Raw genomic sequence first — 23,755 nt, forward strand, 5'->3', positions numbered from 1 at the left:
TCACAGGACACTATCACCCACTTACCCCAAGGTGGTTCAATTTACCCTGTCCCTATGCTCAATTTACCCCATACCCGGGTAAGTTGGACAAGCTGTGTTTTCAAAACTGTTACGTTTACATGAATTCTGATTATTTCCAGGGGTACACAACATCCTGAAATATATTTAGATATCTGTGCTAGAAAGAATACTATATTTCCGTTGACATAGTGGTACTAAATAAATACAAATGGCTCAACTTACCCCACTCTTCCCTATAGCAAGCTGTATCATGTGGTTGCTCAGGTTGAAATGCCTCTGGAGCTGTTATGGAGGGAGTGAGGGTTGGGACTGGGGAAAGTGTAGGGTAAAAAAAAGAAGAATAAAAGCTATGGCTGTTAGCAAATTACTTATTTTCTGAGAACGGTAGACAGTTTGATCATACAGACGTGTACGTATGAGGCCCATGATGCAGGAAAGACACATGGACACCGATTCCTAAAATAAGCTCAGCATTGACACACACACACACACGTGTAAATATACTCAAATATGCCCACACACAACTACATATAAGCGCAATACTGACACACAGACACACACATATAAGCACAATACTGACACACAGACACACACCCACACATTGACTCCCACACTGGATGACTAGTGTCTTTGATCTTTCCCCTTAAGTCAAACTCAGCTAGAGGGATTCCCTAGCTGGTGAACTGACTGATGATGACTATAATACTGCATTCACTGTGTCTTCCTTTGAAGCAGCAGAAACCAGACATACTGAAGGAGCCCTTGGCTGCAACTCATCACAATAACTAGAGACACCTTTTGTCCTACTGTTCTCTAGGTATGTTTTAGCCAGGTACAGATAGTACAGGATGGTTTGGGAAAGATGCACAGTCAATGCAGAGCTATAGATGGTCTGTCTAGCTGTATTATGTCACCGTTGTCACAAGGGAAAGATGGAGACTGTACTGTGTTTCTGCTAAATGGCTGCACGAGATCTCTCTCGATTATCTATGATCTCAATCGGGATCGACCTGTTTAAATAAAGAAGAAGAAAATACACTGGCTTTTGGATAAAACTTCTATGCTTTGCTCGTGAATCCCTTTTCTCTGTGCCTTGGCTTGCTTGTGTCATCACAGCTTGGCTGATCTATTGTAATTCCATTTATGACCACACAGTGGCTCCTTCCTCTCTCCATAGTCCACTGACAGAGAGAGAGAGAGAGAGAGAGAGAGAGAGAGAGAGAGAGAGAGAGAGAGAGAGAGAGAGAGAGAGAGAGAGAGAGAGAGAGAGAGAGAGAGAGAGAGAGAGAGAGAGAGAGAGAGAGAGAGAGAGAGAGAGAGAGAGAGAGAGAGAGAGAGAGAGAGAGAGAGAGAGAGAGAGAGAGAGAGAGAGATCTGCACACATTTATCTAGTGCATCTCAGACAGCAGAAGTATGTTCCTCTAGTCCCCTCATTGTGTCATTCTGAGTCTGTACTCTGTAGTCCAGACCTGAGTTCAAATAGTATTTGTTTTCTATCAAGTACTTTACTTGCGCTCGATTGAGGTTGACTAGTTCAAAAGGAACCAACAGAATAGTCCCAAACGTGCATAACCCTGCCCATCTGGAACTCTAGACAGGTTCAATCAAATTCTCAGTGTATTTGAAGGAAAACAAATGCTGTTTGGACACAGGCAGGTCTGGACGGTAGTTCCAACAGTTCCATAACCCAGGGGTCAGTCCTGGTGAGCTGCCCTGGGAGGAACAGATGTCCTCCTCCGACTCTCTCTGTTATCCTGCAATTCTGCCTCTCTGCTCCTAACTGCTTCTTCCTGCTCCGCCTGCTCTTCTCTGCTCCTCCCTGCGCCTCTCTACTCCTCTCTTTTCCTCTCTGCTCCTCTCTGTCCTCTCTGCTCCTCTCTTTTCCTCTCTGCTCCTCCCTGTCCTCTGTGCTCCTCTCTGCTCCTCTCTTTTCCTCTCTGCTCCTCTCTTTTACTCTCTGCTCCACTCTGCTCATCCCTCCTCCTCTCTGCTCCCTCCTCTCTGCTCCTCCCTCCTCCTCTCTGCACCTCTCTGCTCCTCCCTCCTCCTCTCTGCTCCTCTCTGCTCCTCCCTCCTCCTCTCTGCACCTCTCTGCTCCTCCCTCCTCCTCTCTGCACCTCTATGCTCCTCTCTGCTCCTCCCTCCTCCTCTCTGCTCCTCTCTGCTCCTCCCTCCTCCTCTCTGCACCTCTCTGCTCCTCCCTTCTCCTCTCTGCACCTCTATGCTCCTCTCTGCTCCTCCTCTCTGCACCTCTATGCTCCTCTCTGCTCCTCCCTCCTCCTCTCTGCTCCTCCCTCCTCCTCTCTGCACCTCTATGCTCCTTTCTGCTCCTCCCTCCTCCTCTCTGCTCCTCTCTGCTCCCTCCTCCTCCTCCTTCCTCCTCCTCTCTGCTCCTCTCTGCTCCTTCCTCCTCCTCTCTCCTCCTCTCTGCTCCGCTCTGCTCCTTCCTCCTCCTCTCTGCTCCTCTCTGCTCCTTCCTCCTACTCTCTTCTCCTCCCTGTTTCCCTCTGCTCATCTATGTTCCTCTCTGCCCACTGGAACAGGCTTCCTGATGGGAAGAGAGGGATTGTGGGCCGTATGTTGTGTCGTCCGGTGCACTGTGGGCCCAGTGGGTGATTCACTCCACAGAGAGGCTTTCCACACACCGCACACACACACACAGACGCACACACACACACACACAGACGCACACACACACACACAGACGCACACACACACACACACACACACACAGACGCACACACACACAGGAGGTGTGTTTCACTCAGCCCCATTCCTCCTCCGCGCCTGTTCCTCTGTCGACCTTGCAAAGGTGTACCTGATGGCCCGCGTCCCCCCTAGTCTAGCACTGGGACAAACAAGCCTTTACCGTACTCTAGCCACTGTGGGGTTAGAGCCTGTGTCCTCTCCCTCCCATTACGACCTTGTGTTGGGCTCTTTTTACTCCCAGACACACAGTAAGGGAAAGATTACTGTAGGAGAGAGAGATCAAACATTGAGAATATTCTGCTCCCTTGGCAGTTTCAAATGAGTGTGGGTTGCAAACCTGAAGAACTGTGATGGTTTTCTGCTTCTGGTCAAAATTAGTGCTGTATAATGGGAATAGGGTGCATATTCAAACAGATATTGGAGTAGGACTCTGGGACTCTCTCGCAGAGTATCATTTATTGAAACAGTTTTACCTTATAAGGTTGTTTTAAAGGAGCAATGTGTAGTAACTAACTAGCTGCTATGAAGCAATCTGCATTTTAACAATGAGCATTCTCACTGTTTAACAGAATTCAGCTAAATAAAGTTGTGAGTCACACACACACACACACACACACACACACACACACACACACACACACACACACACACACACACACACAGCCAACAAAGACAGCTAGTTAATTCTGAGGTTGCTGTATTTGATTACCAGCTAGATCAGGCTGTGGGATGTGAGCTCAGAGCTCACTGTGTTGTTTTGTGGCTCTCTCTCTATATTAATTGACTTTATGGCTGAGAGGGGGAATGATAGCAGTGAATGATTCTGGCTTTGGCAGCACTGCGTTCAGCGGCGACACAAAACCGGAAACGGCCTGTCTGAGATCTCAGGGGATAATTGCGATGATGGATAAAATAGAACTCCTACTGCATAATCATCAAAAAACACTTCAATTAATCTAAAGAATGTGTAAATTAACGCAGAATCTATTCCACTGAAAGAGAAAGAGCGGGGGGGAAAAACCCAGCTGACAGCCTATTTATAAGGTGAAATAACTTGAGAAAAGGTCTAATTTATCTTGGTCTCAGAGGTGTCATTTGAATGAACACACAGATATACAACATCCAGGACGACGAGGTAGTCAGGGTGTGGATACACTGATGTAACAACATTAATTAGGCTGGGATTAGAATATAATGACCTACTTGTGTTTCTCATGGTTTCCCACGTTTATCCACCCAGCCCCAACCCCGGCTCAGCCTCAACCCTAGCCCCAGCTAAGCCCCAGACCCAGACCCAGCCCCAACCCTGTACCCCAGCCTCAGCCCCCAACCCCAACCCAGTTCAGCACATTACTTTTGTATTAGTTAGCAGGACAAGAGAAACACAGCAAGCCAACATGAGCTTAAATCCAGCCCCTTACTTGTTACATTGGTGTCATGAAGTGAGATGGGTGTTCCCCACCCAGGCTAGTGGAGGCACCTGCAGAAATGCATTACGGATAGTAATAGCCTGATAGTGCAGCAGCATGGAGGGCGTAGTGAGTCCTCAGTCCTGTTGACCAGGTCACCAATACATCTGGATGTTTTGGGGGTCACGGTTTAGTGACCTAATATTATATTAAATCCACCTCTTGTTCATCAAATGAACCTCTGTGTAAATTAAAGAATAACGGTATGCTTAGTGTTTATTCTGATCGTTATATAAACCATTGATCAGAGAGCAGTGCAAATCACATCTGGGCATCTTTAGGATAGAATACAATACAATAGGATATACCTTTCTTATACAGACGCTGTGCATCCATCCATCCATGCTCGCCCTTCACTCACCCCTGCCATTTCTGTCTAGCCACTTACTTGTCTTCTGTGTTAATTGGCCCTTTGCTTAATGTCTGTAACTCCCATATGAGCATGCTGGAGGTAGTAGACGACCTCCCCCGTCCTCCCACTGAGGATCATCCAGTCTGATTTGTGAGTAAATTCTGTCAGGCCCATTAGATTTGATTTCCTTCGTCCACCTTTTCTTTCTCTTCCCTTTCTCAGACTCTCTCTCTCTCTCTCTCCCTCTCCCTCTCTTCCAGAGGAATTAGAATGCCTTGTCCTCCTCCCTTATTACTTATGAGAGCTGATGGTTGGCAGTCATATATGGCAAAAGCACTGACGACAGCATCTCTGCGCGCCCATGTATTGTATCTGCGTGCGCGGTCCAGAGTATGAGAAAGAGAGGGATACAGCAAGCGTGTGCGCGAACGAGTGTCTGCGTGTTGTGTGTTTGTGTGTGTTTGTATGCGTGCTCTAATAGGCAGAGAGAAATATGAGTTGAGTATGAGGCTGCCCCTGATGCACCGGTAAGGGAAGCTTGCTTTGCTGGAAGATGCCTCACTGCTGCTTTTTTCAGTTATCTTTTCCCTCACCTCCACTGCAAAGAGATCCTGCTACAGCCAGCTACATTTTGTCGGGTTAAGTTCGGAGCATTATGACTGTACAATCCAGCCTCGACTGCTTCTCATTTAAGGACTCTTTCTACCAAGATCAGGAGAAATATGGAACTTGATTGGCGTCTTCGCGTTTAATGCGTCCCTGTAGATAGACAGACACGGGTCCGGATAGAGAGCGAGGCAGCGCAGGTGGATGTATTGTGTGTGAGAAAAAGGGGCATACTGAGGATAAAAGACACGGAGGAAAAAGGAGGAAAATGCAGTTTGATACATTGCGTCAATTTTGTAGCTCCGTTCTATCCCATTTTAATGAGGCTTTTACACCGCCTCAGAACATTTTGCAGACAGAGCTATTCGAGCAGGCATTGAGCAACATCGGGTGAGTGATTCCTTTGTAAGAATGTGTGATTTATGATGGGCTTCCCCCGTTGGTATGTCAAAGGAGCAATCGAAGAGATGGGGTTTCGCTTATCGATCCATCCGCAGCAGCCTATGCGAAGACGTCGCCTTCCTTCCGGGGAGTTGCAGTTGATATTCCTCCTCGCAGAGAGAGAGAGAGAGAGAGATAGAGATAGAGAGAGGGGGTGTTGTTGGATGGAACGATCGTGAAACAATACGGCTAAAAGGTGATAATGCTGAGATGTGTTTCTGTCTCGATGTACCGCTGCTGCCGCATGTGTGTGCTGCCGTCATAGATTGCTGTGCCTGCTTGCGCGGATAACATTACGGTATGTCGTAATATTGCTCCAGCCTCGAATCATTTGAGTCATTTGTGACCCTCCTTTTCATACGCTATGCTATGGTAATTACCTTCATTCCTAACACACACCAATACTGGATTTTTTCCCCTTAGCCATGTCAACAGTTTTGTATTATCCTACAGTAACTGGGATTCTTACTAAATACTGAAGATAATGCATGTAGGCCTGTTTACATATCATACATAATATTTTTGCTAAATAATCTTGTAAATTCAGCACAAATACTGCCCAACCACTACACACATATGCAGTATGGAGGAATTACTGTAAATGTAATAAAGTGTGTGTGTGTGTGTGTGTGATATACAGTAGAGGATGGGATGTAGTCTAGGGAAAGAAAAAGCGCAGAAGGCATTTTGTAGCCTAGAAACAATTCTATAGATACAACATGCATCGTATGCCTCTAGGGATTGTGGGTCTTTCCCTCATGTCCATTTCTTCTTATCTCTCCCTCAGAAATAATTCACAATGTGGCCTGGCTAGCTCTCTGTCCCCTCACATTACATATACCAAACAGCACAGCACACTCACTCAGCCACGGAGGTGTGGTTTACACAGACAGCTGCCTATATGTGTTCCTACAGTAGCCTATTATCATCATCATCATCGTCATCATCATCATCACATTTTACCGATTTACATTTGACACTATTTAAAGGGATGCTTCGGGATTTTGGCAATGAGACCCTTTGTCTACTTCCCAGAGTCAGATGAACACGTGGATACCATTGTGACTCTGGGGAATTAGATAAAGGGCCTCATTGCCAAAATCCCGAAGTATCCCTTTAAGCGGATAAGGAGGATATGAGAATACGATAGTAGCCTAACTAACCCATATCCATCCAGACACATCAGTGGAGTGACAGGAAAGACTAGAGGACAGACATTGCCCTGTCAACATACTGTACTGTATATTAAAGGACAAACTAAATCATGACCACTTGATACAAGATCAAGAGACTGTCACTGTTCCTCAGGGCCCATATTCATAAAGAGTCTCAGAGAAGGAGTGCTGGTCCCCCTGTCCATATCATCTCATTCCATATGATCTAAAAGGCAAAACTCATTCTAGCCATTGTCAACCTTATGACTCACGGTGTAGATTTCTAGTAACCCATTGGGCACAGACATCATTCAACATCTAGTTTTGATTTACATTTTGTTGAGTTGTCAACTAATGTGAATTCAATGGGAAATAAACAAAACATTTCACCATGTCATTGGATTTAGGCTAAAAGTTGGGTGAAAAAAAGACTAAATTCCCTTACATTGATGACTTTTTGCAAATCCAATTAGTTTTCTACGTTGATTCAACGTCATTACATTGCATTTTTCTATTGAAATGACGTGGAAACAACGTTGATTCAACCAATATTTGCCCAGTGAGAGGCTACTGTAGTGGGACTGACTGCAGGGTACTGATGACAACCACTAACCAACCACAGCAGACCATCTCTCTCGCTCTCTCTCTCTCTCTCTCTCTCTCTCTCTCTCTCTCTCTCTCTCTCTCTCTCTCTCTCTCTCTCTCTCTCTCTCTCTCTCTCTCTCTCTCTCTCTCTCTCTCTCTCTCTCTCTGCTGGCTCACTAATGGGTTATGCTTTTAGATCCATCTCTATGTATTATGTATGTGTATGTCAGTAGAGGTCCTAATGGTGTCCACGATCTGTTCTTAGAAGTCCTGACTGAATGATTCTGTACCATGGCGTGGTGTGGGGTCGCTCCTCTCCTCCTCTCTGCTCTGTTGTGGGCTATCTCAACCCGTTGGGTTGACAGATTCCAGGAATTGCTTGCCTCCGACCAAAAGCAACACATGCAGCTGATGTCAAGCCTGATCATTGCATAATAGAGGTTGTGCAGCATTATTGGAATTTAATAAGTTGATTCAATAAAATTCCCCCGCCAACTACTATGATTGCCACGTCACCATGTACAAGTTTATATTTATTATCAGTTTTGAAATTGTATAAAAAATGTGTCCCGTCACATGAAGCAATGAACAGTGTCAGCACTACACAGTCTCTTCACTGTGCTCTCAGTCACTCAGTTAGTCATAGACCTCAATCTTAATTTTAGTTTCTCTGATAGGAATACCCCCTCCCTCCCTCCCGCCAGTGATGGGGTTGCCATGGTAATTCTGTTTGATCAATAGTAGTTCTGAGCGATTAGTGCTTTTTGAGGTCAGTTGGTGTCGGTTCGATTCTAAAAAAATATCACGGTTTTCGATAGTTTTTTAAAACATTAAATACAGTATGCATTATGTGGGTTGAATGCTGTAACACCACATAATAAAACAATTAATAAAAGTCCCATGATGGTAGTAACTGCCCATTACTGCTTATCACTTATTAACATTACTTTACTTTAATAAAATATTTCGGTTGTTGTGTATATTACATTTGTTTTATTTGATTACTTTATTATTTCACTCAAAGTCATCATCTCATCTCTATAGAGATGCTGCCTATGCTGTCTGACAAAATCACAATTTTAGTAGTTCTTCAAAGTAAGTAAGGCATACATTTATGACTGCTGAATACCAAATATCAATCGCTTGGATCATGTATTTTCAAGTAGAGATACCTCACAAAGCAGCTGCTCTATCCCTCTCGATTGCGCATTCTTCTTTCTTTTAGGTAGCAGGCGTAAAATAAACACAGACCGGACACGTAGGTGCGATTATGGTCATTGTAGTTAATTACCAGGTTTTCTGCACTTAACTATGCAGAATATTGGCCTGTTGGAAACTACAACTCCCTACTACATTGCACAGTTTGGGGTTGATCTGATTTATCTCAGAAACTGCGTAATGTGCGCACTGAGCTCACAGAAAAAAACGAATGAAATGGAATTTAAATAATTTAACCGATGTTGGTCAATTAGTTGTTTAAAACCCCCAAAATAACCAAAATGTCAGTTAATCGCTCAGCACTAATCAATAGAGAGGATGACGTGTCCCCTATCTGTTAATCCTGGTGTTAGTCTGGTCTGGTCTGGGAACCAGGGAAGCCCTCTCTCTCTCTCTCTCTCTCTCTCTCTCTCTCTCTCTCTCTCTCTCTCTCTCTCTCTCTCTCTCTCGTTCTCTCTCTCTGTCTGTCTGTCTCTCGCTCTCTCTTCTTCTGCTTCTTCTAGCAGGAGGTTTGTGGAGTGAAGTGGTGAGTGGGAGGATGGAGGGGAATACACAGTGTGTGGATCAGGGGATTGGGGTTGAGTCTAGAGAGTTTGACAGAATGAGGAGGATAAGAAGAGGAGGATGAAAAGGCAGAATATAAAATAAGAAGAGGAGCTGAGGAGGCAGAAGATAAGTGAGGAGAGGAGAAGGAGGAGGCTAAGATACACAGGCATCAGTCACCATGGTGACAAAGATAGAAAAGAGACAGACAGACAGACAGGCTGCAGCTTGTGGGACTCTGTGATCTGACTCTGAACAAGTCCCATTTGCACCTTATTCCCTACATAGTGCACTATGCATAAGGGCTCTATCCAAAAGTAGTGAACTATACTGTATAGGAAATAGGGTGAAAGCGTACTAGAGACCAGAGTGAGAATCCAAAGCTCTGCTCTGCTCTCACAGATAGACCTATCTTAGCATCAGGGTTCTGAGGCTTGAAGGAGGAAGATGGCTGGAGTGGTAGTTGGCTCTGTGGCTAGATTAGCATCAGGCTAATGTCCCAGGCTCAAGGCTTGGTGCTGGCTGCTACTGCTGAGAGAGAGAGGTACAGTGCATTCGGAAAGTATTCATTCCCCTTGACTTTTTCCACATTTTGTTACATTACAGCCTTATTCTAAAATGAATTAAATTGTTTTTTTCCCTCATCAATCTACACAAAACACCCCATAAAATATTACATTTACATAGGTATTCAGACGCTTTACTCAGTACTTTGTTGAAGCACCTTTGGCAATGATTACAGCCTTGAGTCTTCTTGGGTATGACACTACAAGCTTGGCACACCTGTATTTGGGGAATTTCTCACATTCTTCTCTGCAGATCCTCTCAAGCTCTGTCAGGTTGGATGGGGAGCGTTGCTGCACAGCTATTTTCAGGTCTCTCCAGAGATGTTCAATCGGGTCCAAGCCTGGGCTCTGGCTGGGCCACTCAAGGACATTCAGAGACTTGTCCCGAAGCCACTCCTGTGTTGTCTTGGCTGTTTGCTTAGGGTCGTTGTCCTGTTGGAAGGTGAACATTCGCCCCAGTCTGAGGTCCTGAGCGCTCTGGAGCAGGTTTTCATCCTGGATCTCTCTGTACTTTGCTACATTAATCTTTTCCTCGATCCTGACTAGTCTCCCAGTCCCTGCCAACACCATGCTTCACAGTGGGGATGGTGCCAGGTTTCCTCCAGACGTGACGTTTGGCATTCAGGCCAAATAGTTCAATCTTGGTTTCATCAGACCAGATAATCTTTTTTCTCATGGTTTGAGAGTCCTTTAGGTGCCTTTTGGCAAACTCCAAGCGGGCTGTCATGTGCCTTTTACTGAGGAGTGGCTTCCGTCTGGCCACTCTACCATAAAGGCTTGATTGGTGGAGTGCTGCAGAGATGGTTGTCCTTCTGGAAGATTCTCCCTACTCCACAGAGGAACTCTGGAGCTCTGTCAGAGTGACCATCGGGTTCTTGGTCACATGCCTGACCAATGCCCTTCTCCACCGATTGCTCAGTTTGGCCGGGCGGCCAGCTCTAGGAAGAGTCTTGGTGGTTCCAAACTTCTTCCATTTAAGAATGATGGAGGCCACTGTGTTCTTGGGGACCTTCAATGCTGCAGCATTTTTTTTGTATCCTTACCCAGATCTGTGCCTCGACACAAGCCTGTCTCGGAGCTCTACGGACAATTCCTTTGACCTCATGGCTTGGTTTTTGCTCTGACATGCACTGTCAACTGTGGGACTTTATAGAGACAGGTGTGTGCCTTTCCAAATCATGTCCAATCAATTGAATTTACCACAGGTGGACTCCAATCAAATTGTAGAAACATCTCAAGGATGACCAATGGAAACAGGATGCACCTGAGCTCAATTTCAAGTATCATAGCAAAGGGTCTGAATGCTTATGTAAAGAAGGTATTTCTGTTTTTTATTTTTAAGAAATTAGCAACATTTCTAAAAACCAGTTTTCACTTTGTCATTATGGGGTATTGTGTGTAGATTGATGAGGAAAAAATGTAATTTAATCAATATTAGAATAAGACGTAACAAAATGTGGAAAAAGGGAAGGGATCTGAATACTTTCCAAATGCACTGTAGATAGATAGAGAGAGACTCCAATAGGCACAACAACAAGGGTTATAAAGCAACAAGGGTTATAAAGCAACAAGGGTTATAAAGCAACAAGGGTTATAAAGCAACAAGAGGTTCAATTGCCATTTGTAGTTGGTCACAGGATAGCAGTGCTCGGGGTAGTAGGGTACATATGATGTCATCCTGTCAGGAATGCACACCACATACACCACACACACACAAACAAAAATACCTATAGTGCTGCTGCACCTAGGAGCGGCCATTCCCCTCGAGGAAAGCGGAGTACGCACAGAGGGGTCGTGGAGCGAACAGGGAGCACAACAAGAGATAGACAACAGTGGACAGGCTCCGAATGTGACAGGGACATCTGGGCTTTTTCATGCTCACACAGCGACACTGATTCTCTCAAAAGGACCGAGTGTGTGTGTGTGTGTGTGTGTGTGTGTGTGTGTGAGCATCAGCTTTATCATGTCATTAATGGCCAGGAATAGTAATGTTTCAGTAAAGCCCAGCACGGGGGCTTTTCAAGCCTTCTTTAGTGGATGTGTACTGTATGGGCATCCATCTCCTCCACTGCCTGAGGTCCCAAACTCTGTCTCATCCGGCTGATGGGACTGTCATGAAAAGAGGGTGGCTGAGTGGCATTCAAAGTGGTGTGTGCATTTGTGTGTGTGTATGAGAGGGGCATCTCCAAGTTGTGTGTGTGTTCATGAATTTGAAGCCCGTCCCAAAGGGGCATTTGTTATTTGAAAAGCTTCTCTTTCAGCTGTGAACCAGATGTCTGATTTCAGCTGTGAACCAGATGTCTGATTTCAGCTGTGAACCAGATGTCTGATTTCATCCTGTTCGGTTTCTTCAATAGAGAGAGAAATTGCATACACTGCAAAGTATTCACCCCCCTTGGCATTTTTCCTATTTTGTTGCCTATTGATTTTTTTAAGGGGTTGGATCATTTGATTTACACAACATGCCTACCACTTTGAAGATGCAAAATATGTTTTATTGTGAAACAAACAAGAAATAAGACAAAAAAACAGAACTTGAGCGTGCATAACTATTCACCCCTCCAAAGTCAATACTTTGTAGAGCCACCGTTTGCAGCAATTACAGCTGCAAGTCTCTTGGGGTATGACTCTATAATTTTTATTTTATTTTATTTATTTAACCTTTATTTAACCAGGTAAGCCAGTTGAGAACAAGTTCTCATTTACAACTGCGACCTGGCCAAGATAAAGCAAAGTGTCACGATCGTTATACGGAGTAGACCAATGCGCAAGCGTTAGTTGCGAACATACTTAACTTTATTATCTTAAGTGATAATATAACAACAAAACAATAAACGAAACGTGCAGTCCTCACGGTTAACACAGAAACAACCAAACGGAAACAAGATCCCACAAACAGTAAGGGAAACAGACTGTTTAAATATGGCTCCCAATCAGAGACAACCAGCAACAGCTGACACTCGTTGCCTCTGATTGTGAGCCACTCTGGCCAACATAGAAATACAACAACTAGAACTCCCGACATAGAAACACAACACATAGAATATACACACCCTGGCTCAACATATAGAGTCCCAGAGCCAGGGTGTGACAGTACCCCCCCCCCTAAAGGCGCGGACTGCGACCGCGCCTCAACATAGACAAACCAGGGGAGGGCTGGGTGGGCATTCCTCCTCGGAGGCGGACCACCACCCTCCAATAATCCCCCGTAGCGCCCCTGGTCCGGTCTGGCCCCGCTGGCTGGAGCTGGACTGGACATCGTAGGAGCGGATTGCTTCAGCTCCGTGTGGAGCAGCTGACCGGTACCTGACCAGGCACCGGTGACCCAGGCACGGGGTTGTGCCGACTGACGACGCACACCCCTGGCTTGTGCGTGGAGCAGGAACGGGCCGGACCGACTGACGATGCGCACCCTGGCTTGGTGCGTGGAGCAGCAACGGGCCGGACCGGGCTGACGATGCGCACCCCTGGCTTGGTGCGTGGAGCAGGAACGGGCCGGACTGGGCTGACGATGCGCACCCCTGGCTTGGTGCGAGGAGGAGGAACAGGCCGGGCCGGGCTGGCGACGCACACCGTAGGCTTGGTGCGGGGAGCAGGAACAGGCCGGGCCGGGCTGGCACGCACACCGTAGGCTTAGTGCGGGAGCAGGAACAGGCCGGGCTGGGCTGGCGACGCGCACCGTAGACTTGGTGCGAGGGGCAGGAACAGGCCGGGCCGGGCTGGCGACGCACACCGTAGGCTTGGTGCGAGGAGCAGGAACAGGCCGGGCCGGGCTGGCGACGCGCACCATCCACTTAGTGCGGGAGCAGGAACGGGCCGGACCGGACTGGTGACGCACACCACTTGCTTGGTGTGAGGAGCGGGACTGGGTTTCGTCATAACCCTCCGCTCCCTCAGCTGCCTACCGAGTTCCTCTCGCCGTGCCTCAATTCTCACCTTCTCCCTTATCGCCTCCAATAGCTCCACCCTCTGCACTACTAACTCCTGCTCCTCTCTGCGCCAATAGCCCCCTTAACCTGGTGGCCTCCTCACCTAACCTCCTACTACGCCTGTAGCTGCCTCCTGCTGCCCATGCCGTATGCCCCCCCCTACATTTTTTTTGGGGTTGCCTCTCGTCCGTCCGACGACGACACTGTTGACGCCGTTGCTCCTCTCTCCGTCGCGCCTCTACCGTCTCACTCCATGGACGGCGGTCCATCCCGGCCTGGATTTCCTCCCAGGTCCAGGACCCCTGCCCGTCCAATATTTGCTCCCACGTCCAGGCTGCCTGATCCTGGACACGCTGCTTGGTCCTGGTATGGTGGGATCTTCTGTCACAATCGTTATATGGAGTAGACCAATGCGCAGCGTTAGTTGCGAACATACTTAACTTTATTATCTTATGATAATATAACAACAAAACAATAAACAAAACGTGCAGTCCTACGGTTAACACAGAAACAACCAAACGGAAACAAGATCCCACAAACACTAAGGGAAACAGACTGTTTAAATACGGCTCCCAATCAGAGACAACCAGCAACAGCTGACACTCGTTGCCTCTGATTGGGAGCCACTCTGGCCAACATAGAAATACAACAACTAGAACTCCCCGACATAGAAACACAACACATAGAATATACACACCCTGGCTCAACATATAGAGTCCCAGAGCCAGGGTGTGACACAAAGCAGTGCGATAAAAACAACAACACAGAGTTACATAAGCTTGGCACATCTAGCCACTGGGATTTTGCCCATTCTTCAAGGCAAAACTGCTCCAGCTTCTTCAAGTTGGATGGGTTCCGCTGGTGTACAGCAATCTTTAAGTCATACCACAGATTCTCAATTGGATTGAGGTCTGGGCTTTGACTAGGCCATTCCAAAACATTTAAATGTTTCCTTAAACCACTCAAGTGTTGCTTTAGCAGTATGCTTAGGGTCATTGTCCTGCTGGAAGGTGAACCTCCGTCCCAGTCTCAAATCTCTGGAAGACGGAAAAGGTTTCCCTCAAGAATTTCCCTGTATTTAGCGCCATCCATCATTCCTTCAATTCTGACCAGTTTCCCAGTCCCTGCCGATGAAAAACATGGTGTTCTCGGGGTGATGAGCGGCGTTGGGTTTGCGCCAGACATAGCGTTTTTCCTTGATGGCCAAAAAAGCTCAATTTTAGTCTCATCTGACCAGAGTACCTTCTTCCATATGTTTGGGGAGTCTCCCACATGCCTTTTGGCGAACACCAAACGTGTTTTCTTATTTATTTTCTCTAAGCAATGGCCTTTTTCTGGCCACTCTTCCGTAAAGCCCAGCTCTGTGGAGTGTATGGCTTAAAGTGGTCCTATGGACAGATAGTCCAATCTCCGCTGTGGAGCTTTGCAGCTCCTTCAGGTTTAATTTTTTCTTTTTCTTTTTACATTTTTAGTCATTTAGCAGACGCTCTTATCCAGAGCGACTTACAGTTAGTGAGTGCATACATTTTCATACTGGCCCCACGTGGGAAACAAACCCACAACCCTGGCGTTGCAAGCGCCATGCTCTACCAACTGAGCTACAGGTTGTTGCCTCTCTGATTAATGCCCTCCTTGCCTGGTCCGTTAGTTTTGGTGGGCGGCCCTCTCTTGGCAGGTTTGTTGTGGTGCCATATTCTTTCCATTTTTTAATAATGGATTTAATGGTGCTCCGTGGGATGTTCAAAGTTTCAGATATTGTTTTATAACCCAACCCCTGATCTGTACTTCTCCACAACTTTGTCCCTGACCTGTTTGGCGAGCTCCTTGGTCTTCATGGTGCCGCTTGCTTGGTGGTGCCCCTTGCTTAGTGGTGTTGCAGACTCTGGGGCCTTTCAGAACAGGAATATATACTGAGATCATGTGACACTTAGATTGCACACAGGTGGACTTTATTTAACTAATTATGTGACTTCTGAATGTAATTGGTTGCACCAGATCTTATTTAGGGTTTCATAGCAAAGGGGGGTGAATACATATGCACGCACCACTTTTCCGTTATTTATTTTTTAGAATTTTTTGAATCAAGTTACATTTTTCATTCCACTTCACCAATTTTGACTATTTTGTGTATGTTCATTACATGAAATCCAAATAAAAATCAATTTAAATTACAGGTTGTAATCCAACAAAATAGGAAAAACGCCAAGGGGGATGAATACTTTTGCAAGGCACTGTATGTATGTGGTGTACTTACAGTACCACCATGCGTTGACGTGATGTTGATAGTCATGGTCATGAGGCATTTATGAAATATCTAGTTAATATAGGGTGGCAGGTAGCCTAGCGGTTAGAACGTTGGGCCATTTCAGAGAGGTCGCTAGTTTGAAGCCGACAAGGTGAAAAATCTGCCGATGTGCCCTTGAGCAAGGCACTTCCCCTTTTTACTCCAGGATCGCCGTCGATAATGGCTGACCCTGGCCGTGACCCCACTCTCCAAGGGTGTTTAAGGGGGAGTGGGATATGCACAAATAAAACACATTTCCATTTCACACATGCGTATAATACACACTGGTACATGTGTGAAACAGGACAAAATATATAAGCACCCACCAAATTATTATTATTATTTCGTTCTAACTACATCTTTCTTTACACGTAAGTATCACACATGCACGCCTGAAAACACAAACATACACACACCCATGACACATCTGACACACATTAGCCCCTACCAAGTGGAAAGTTATCACCACATCAAGCCTTGTTAGCTCACATGAAATAGAATCAACACTTGCTGTGTTTGTGTGTGTGTGTAATTATGTGTGTTTGTGTGTGTGTCTGTGTGTGTTTGTGTGTGTTACACTAAACACTGCTCCCTTTTTAAAATCACTGAATAAATTCGCAATGGACCTAATGGCGCAATATAATTTTTTTGTTGGCAGATGAAAACCCACAATTCTCTGGCTTTGAGCCAATTTCATTTCCATTTCATGCTCAGATTTATTCAATTACCCAGAAATACATGAGAACCAACGTGATAAAGAAATAATCAAGAAAGCTTAATCTAAACATCTGCTTCCATCCAGTGAGCTTCATCTGCTTTTCGTTTTAAAGCACCGTATTGCTGGAACAAAATTCAAAATACATTTCATCTTAATGTTCTGGTGCCATTTGGGCAGTTTAGAGTATCGATTGGGGACTTATTTCTGGGTGATTTGTGATGTTTTACTTGTGCTTCCCATGACTGTGTTTTTGTATTATATATATACAGTGGGGGAAAAAAGTATTTAGTCAGCCACCAATTGTGCAAAAGTTCTCCCACTTAAAAAGATGAGAGAGGCCTGTAATTTTCATCATAGGTACACGTCAACTATGACAGACAAAATGAGAAAAAAATCAGTAGGGGACACGTCTGGCACTGCAGGATTTGAGTCCCCTGGCGTCCCTTGGCGGCGTAGTGTGTACTGATTGTAGGCTTTGTTACTTTGGTCCCAGCTCTCTGCAGGTCATTCACTAGGTCCCCCCGTGTGGTTCTGGGATTTTTGCTCACCGTTCTTGTGATCATTTTGACCCCACGGTGTGAGATCTGCGTGGAGCCCCCAGATCGAGGGGAGATTATCAGTGGTCTTGTATGTCTTCCATTTCCTAATAATTGCTCCCACAGTTGATTTCTTCAAACCAAGCTGCTTACCTATTGCAGATTCAGTCTTCCCAGCCTGGTGCAGGTCTACAATTGTGTTTCTGGTGTCCTTTGACAGCTCTTTGGTCTTGGCTATAGTGAAGTTTGGAGTGTGACTGTTTGAGGTTGTGGACAGGTGTCTTTATACTGATAACAAGTTCAAACAGGTACAATTAATACAGGTAATGAGTGGAGGACAGAGGAGCCTCTTAAAGAAGAAGTTACAGGTCTGTAAGAGCCAGAAATCTTGCTTGTTTGTAGGTGACCAAATACTTATTTTCCACCATAATTTGCAAATAAATTCATAAAAAATCCTACAATGTGATTTTCTGGATTTATTTTCCTCAATTTGTCTGTCATAGTTGACGTGTACCTATGATGAAAATTACAGGCCTCTCTCATCTTTTTAAGTGCGAGAACTTGCACAATTGGTGGCTGACTAAATACCTTTTTCCCCCACTGTATATATATATATATATATATATATATATATATATATATATATATATATATATATATATATATATATATATATATATATATCACATATATATAGAGTACCAGTCAAAAGTATACAGAAGATAGCCCTATTTGGTAAAAGACCAAGTCCATATTATGGTAAGAACAGCTCAAATAAGCAAAGAGAGTAAGTCCGGAAAATTTCAAGAACTTTGAAATTTTCTTCAAGTGCAGTCGCAATAACCATCAAGCGCTATGATGAAACTGGCTCTCATGAGGACCACCACAGGAATGGAAGACCCAGAGTTACCGCTGCTGCAGAGGATAAGTTCATTAGAGTTACCAGCCCCAGAAATTGCAGCCCAAATAAATGCTTCACAGAGTTCAAGTAACAGACACATCTCAACATCAACTGTTCAGAGGAGACTATTTGAATCAGGCCTTCATGGTCGAATTGCTGCAAAGAAACCACTACTAAAGGACACCAATAATAAGAAGAGATTTGCTTGGGCCAAGAAATACGAGCAATGGACATTAGACCGGTGGAAATTTGTCCTTTGGTCTGGTTCCAAATTGGAGATATTTGGTTCAAACTGCTGTGTCTTTGTGAGACGCGATGTGGGTGAACGGATGATCTCCGCATGTGTGTTTCCCCACCGTAAAGCATGGAGGAGGAGGTGTTATGGTGTGGGAGTGCATTGCTGGTGACACTGTGTGTGATTTATTTAGAATTCAAGGCACACTTAACCAGCATGGCTACCACAGCATTCTGCAACGATATGCCATCCCATCTGGTTTGGCCTTTGTGGGACTATCATTTGTTTTTCAATAGGACAATGACCCAACACACCTCCAGGCTGTGTAAGGGCTATTTGACCAAGAAGGAGAGTGATGGAGTGCTGCATCAGATGACCAAGCCTCCACAATCCCCCGACCTCAACCAAATTGACATGGTTTGGGGATGAGTCGGACCGCAGAGTGAAGGAAAAGCAGCCAACAAGTGCTCAGCATATGTGGGAACTCCTTCACGACTGTTGGAAAAAGCATTCCAGGTGAAGCTGGTTGAGAGAATGCCAAGAGTGTGCAAAGCTGTCATCAAGGCAAAGGGTGGCTATTTGAAGAATCTCTAATATAAAATATATTTAGTTTTGTTAAACACTTTTTTGGTTAATACATGATTCCATATGTGTTATTTCATAGTTTTGATGTCTTCACTATTATTCTACAATGTAGAAAATAGTAAAAATAAAGAAAATCCCTTGAATGAGTAGGTGTGTCCAAACTTTTTGACTGGTACTGTGTATATTTATATATATATATATATACACACTACCGTACAAACATTTTGGGTCACTTAGAAATGTCCTTGTTTTTGAAAAGCAATTTTTTTTGTCCATTAAATAACATCATAATGATCAGAAATACAGTGTAGACATTGTTAATGTTGTAAATGGCTATTGATTTTAATGGAATATCTACATAGATGTATAGATGCCTATTATCAGCAACCATCAGTCCTGTGTTCTAACCAGAATAGAAAGAGGAGTGGGAGGCCCCGGTGCACAACTCAGTAAGAGGACAAATACATTAGAGTGTCTGGTTTGAGAAACTGTATCACAACTGGCCGTGATTGGGAGTCCCATAGGGTGGCGCACAATTGGCCCAGCGTCGTCCGGTTTGGCTGGTGTAGGCTGTCATTGTAAATAAGAATTTGTTCTTAATTGACTTGCCTAGTTAAATAAAGGTAAAGTAAAATAAAATAAAATAAAAAACAGACACCTCACAGGTCCTCAACTGGTAGCTTCATTAAATAGTACCCGCAAAACACCAGTCCCAACGTCAACAGTGAAGAGGCAACTCCCGGGATGCTGACCTTTAGGCAGAGTTGCAAAGAAAAAAGCCATATCTCAGACTGGCCAATAAAATAAAATATTAAGATGGGCAAAAGAACACAGACACTGGACAAAGGAAGATTGGAAATAAGTGTTATGGTCAGGCGAATCGAAGTTTGAGGGTTTCGGATCACAAAGAAGAACATTTGTGAGACGCAGACCAAATGAAAAGATGCTGGAGGAGTGCTTGATGCCATCTGTCAAGCATGGTGGAGGCAATGTGATGGTCTGGGGGTGCTTTGGTGGTGGTAAAGTGGGAGATTTGTACAGGGTAAAAGGGATCTTGAAGAAGGAAGGCTATCACTCCATTTTGCAACACCATGCCATACCCTTGTGGACGGCGCTTGATTGGAGCCAATTTCCTCCTACAACAGGACAATGACTCAAAGCACAGCTCCAAACTATGCAATAACTATTTAGGGAAGAAGCAGTCAGCTGGTATTCTGTCTATAATGGAGTGGCCAGCACAGTCACCGGATCTCAACCCTATTGAGCTGTTATGGGAGCACCTTGACCGTATGGTACGTAAGAAGTGCCCATCAAGCCAATCCAACTTGTGGGAGGTGCTTCAGGAAGCATGGGGTGAAATCTCTTCAGTTTACCTCAACAAATTGACAACTAGAATGCCAAAGGTCTGCAAGTCTGCAAACTTTTGAACGGTAAGTGAAGGGGTCTGAATACTTTCTGAATGCACTGTATATATATATATATATATATATATATATATATATATATATATATATATATATATATATTTGTATATATGTATATGTATGTGTATGTGTATGTATGTATGTATATATACAGTGCATTTGGAAAGTATTCAGACCCCCTTCCCTTTTCCACATTTACAGCCTTATTCTAAAATAGATTATATAACCATTTTCCCTCATCAATCTACACACAATACCCCCATAATGACAAAGCGAAAACAGGTTTTTAGAAATGTTGGCAAAAATGAAAAAGAATAATACTGAAATACCTTATTAACATACGTATTCAGACCCTTTGCTATGAGACTCGAAATTGTGCTCAGGTGCATCCTGTTTCCCATTGATCACCCTTGAGATGTTACTTCATCTTGATTGGAGTCCACCTGTGGTAAACTCAATTAATTGGACATGATTTGGAAAGGCACACATCTGTCTATATAAGGTCCCACAGTTGACAGTGCATGTCAGAGCAAAAACCAAGCCATGAGGTCAAAGGAATTGTCCGTAGAGCTCCGAGACATGATTGTGTCGAGGCACAGATCTGGGGAAGAGTACCAAAAAATGTCTTCAGCATTAAAGGTCCCCTAGAACACAGTGGCCTCCATCATTCTGACATGGAAGAAGTTTGGAACCACCAAGACTCTTCCTAGAGCTGGCCGCCAGGCCAAACTAAGCAATCGGGGGAGACGGGCCTTGGTCACTCTGACAGAGCTCCAGAGTTCCTCTGTGGAGATGGGAGAACCTTCCAGAAGGACAACCATCTCTCCAGCACTCCACCAATCAGGCCTTTATGGTAGTGTGGCCAGACGGAAACCACTCCTCAGTAAAAGGCACATGACATCCCTATGGTGAAGCATGGTGGTGGCAGCATCATGCTGTGGCAATGTTTTTCAGCGGCAGGGACTGGGAGACTAGTCAGGATCGAGGGAAAGATGAACGGAGCAAAGTACAGAGAGAACCTTAATGAAAACCTGCTCCAGAGAGCCCAGGACTTCATACTGGGGCGAAGGTTCACCTTCCAACAGGACAATGACCCTAAGCACACAGCCAAGACAACGCAGGAGTGGCTTCGGGTCAAGTCTCTGAATGTCCTTGTGTGGCCCAGCCAGAGCCCGGACTTAAACCCGATCGAACATCTCTGGAGAGACCTGAAAATAACTGTGCAATGACGCTCCCCATCCAACCTGAGAGAGCTTGAGAGGATCTGCAGAGAACAATGGGAGAAACTCCCCAAATACAGGTGTGCCAAGCTTGTAGCGTCATACCCAAGAAGACTCGAGGCTGTAATCATTGCCAAAGGTGCTTCAACAAAGTACTGAGTAAAGGGTCTGAATACTTATGTAAATGTGATATTTCCGTGTCTTATTTTTAAAACATTTGCAAAAATTTCTGATAGCCTGTTTTTGCTTTGTTGTTATGTGGTATTGTGTGTAGATTGATGAGGATTTTTTATTTTTTTGAAATTAATTTTAGAATAAGGCTGTAACGTAACAAAATTTGGAAAAAGTCAAGGGGTCTGAATACTTTTCGAAGGCACTGTATGTATATGTATATTTTGTGTATAATGTGTATATTGTGTATAATGTGTATATTTGTGTTGTATTGTGTATTGTTCCCAGGAAAAATAAAGGTAAAATAAAAATCCTAGCCCCACTGCAATCCTCTTCTAGGATATTGATTTGGAGGCTCAATGAGACTAATTATTGCCATATTTTGCCATCATTGCTCCTTGATGCACTGTGGTAGGCTCTCTGTCTCTGTCTCAGTCTCTGTCTCCCACACACGTGTACATTAAGTCTCCGTTCTCCATTTTGTGTTGCAAATTAACTGGTCTGTGAGAGGATTCAATGAGCCTGGGTGTCGGAGGAGAGGGAAGAGGGTGAGAGGAGCAGCTGAAAAGTTAGCAAAATATCCTCTTCCTGGCAGGCTTATGCTGAGTAAACATGGAGGGAGCAACACCACCTCTCCTCCTCTCCCCTCCCCTCTCTGTTATTTCTGGAGACTGTTGCCTGCCCAGCATTAATGAAGCTGCATATAATATTAATATAATTCAGTGTGTTTACTAGTTCATTAGGTTTTAGGATAGCAGTTGATTTGATCTCCGGGGGTGGTGGTGTGAGAGGGAGGAAGGAAGGAAGGAAGCAGACTTTGAAGTTTATTATTAATTTTTTTACCATGCAGGCAAGCTCCCCATTTATTCATCCACCCCTCTCTGTTTGTCAGTAAAAAAAAAAGAATCTTCTTGTCACCTACTGTACACTCAACTTACTTCCGCTAGACCACTCCACTGGTCTATGTGGCTATAGCGGAACTAGATTTCAAGGGTATTTTGGAATTTGAAGATAACTGTTGTCAAAGATAAAACGATTTCCAATCTCCAGCCTCTTTCTTCCAGGGCTTTTAAGATCACTGCCAGCCAGCGTGTATCAGAGGCCCTGTCCCAAACAATTACCATTAACATGTCATGTACAGCCTATTGCCGTGTACTCTGTAGTGTGGGGCACTGGAAGGGCTTTGGAAAGGCAGGGAGGATTCACTGATTCAGGCAGTGGACTGCTAGCCTGTTCCCAGATCAATTTATGCTGTTTTGCCAACTACTACAGTCATTGTCATAGGATTTGGCAAGACAGCTCAAACAGTGCTGGGAACAGGCTTATGGACTGCTGGACACATGATTCATTGTGTCATCATGGCCTTTGAGTGTACAGTAGGACCAAATGTTTGACATGATGATCACACAGGTACATAGTGACTTAACAGTCCATTAGAATGTGAAATGGGAATTGAGGTCCCTCACCTTTATTAGATTATAGCAGTTGGTCAAAGTCATTGCTGCAGTAGATGTAGGCCTACAGACAATGACTTGAAAACCCCAGCCTCTGCCATATCAGTGTATTTGTTTGCTTTCTGGCACCGGGAGAAATATGTACTCAGCTGAGGTTGTTTGATGTTTCCACAAGTGATATCCATCTGTAGCATGTGGGAGCTACCAGCTCTCAGACAGACAGAGAGAGAGTGTGAGGGTCGGAATGGGCCTTATGCATGCATGGCTGCCTGCCCTGGGGCCGTACAGCAGGGGCCATCTTGGTGGCCTTCCAGGAGAGCCTTGGAGAAACTTCCACGGCCGCCCAACCGCCCACTACTGGAGCTGTGACAGGGCTGGAACTACATATAGAATCACATATAAAACTCACTTATAATATACCACACTTACATTCAGAAGTGATTTATAGGATATCTGTGGATGGAACTCCCCACCTTCCCTCACCCCTCTCCTGTATGGCTGGCCTCACCTCACACACCCTCTCATCCTACACCCTGTGTGCATCCCAAATTGCACCATATTCCCTATTTAGTGCACTACATTTGACCAGGGCCCATAGTTTGCCTTCTTCAGGCTGTTGCAGCTTGCATAGTGA

The 23,755-nt window shown here is 44.8% G+C and overlaps 1 pseudogene; it reads left to right on the forward strand.

The window, feature by feature from the left end:
- The first annotated feature begins 4,868 nt into the window (after window positions 1-4,868).
- The window catches only part of LOC123482084, a 76,051-nt pseudogene continuing 57,164 nt past the window's right edge, over window positions 4,869-23,755 (forward strand).

The sequence above is a fragment of the Coregonus clupeaformis genome, chromosome 28, assembly GCF_020615455.1.
Source record: "Coregonus clupeaformis isolate EN_2021a chromosome 28, ASM2061545v1, whole genome shotgun sequence".
NCBI lineage: Eukaryota > Metazoa > Chordata > Actinopteri > Salmoniformes > Salmonidae > Coregonus > Coregonus clupeaformis.